The following is a 258-nucleotide window of genomic DNA, read 5'->3' on the forward strand; positions in this document are numbered from 1 at the left end:
AGGGGGTGGCGGGGCACATGCCAGAGGCCAGCGGCTCAGGGTGCTGACTCTCCGCTCCACGTGCGTGTGATGTGGTTTTCGGTTTGTGGCATTTTGGGGACAACCACGTGTGTCTTACCTTCTGAATGTGACCACACATGAAGGGCAGGAGGGTGGACAGCAAGTGCTCACATTACAGACCGTAGAAAGGAGCCAACAGTTGATTTTTAAATTTAAATTTATCACAAAAGAGATAATTTCTCACAGAAAAATGTCTTT

The sequence above is a fragment of the Bubalus kerabau genome, chromosome 12 (assembly GCF_029407905.1).
Source record: "Bubalus kerabau isolate K-KA32 ecotype Philippines breed swamp buffalo chromosome 12, PCC_UOA_SB_1v2, whole genome shotgun sequence".
NCBI lineage: Eukaryota > Metazoa > Chordata > Mammalia > Artiodactyla > Bovidae > Bubalus > Bubalus kerabau.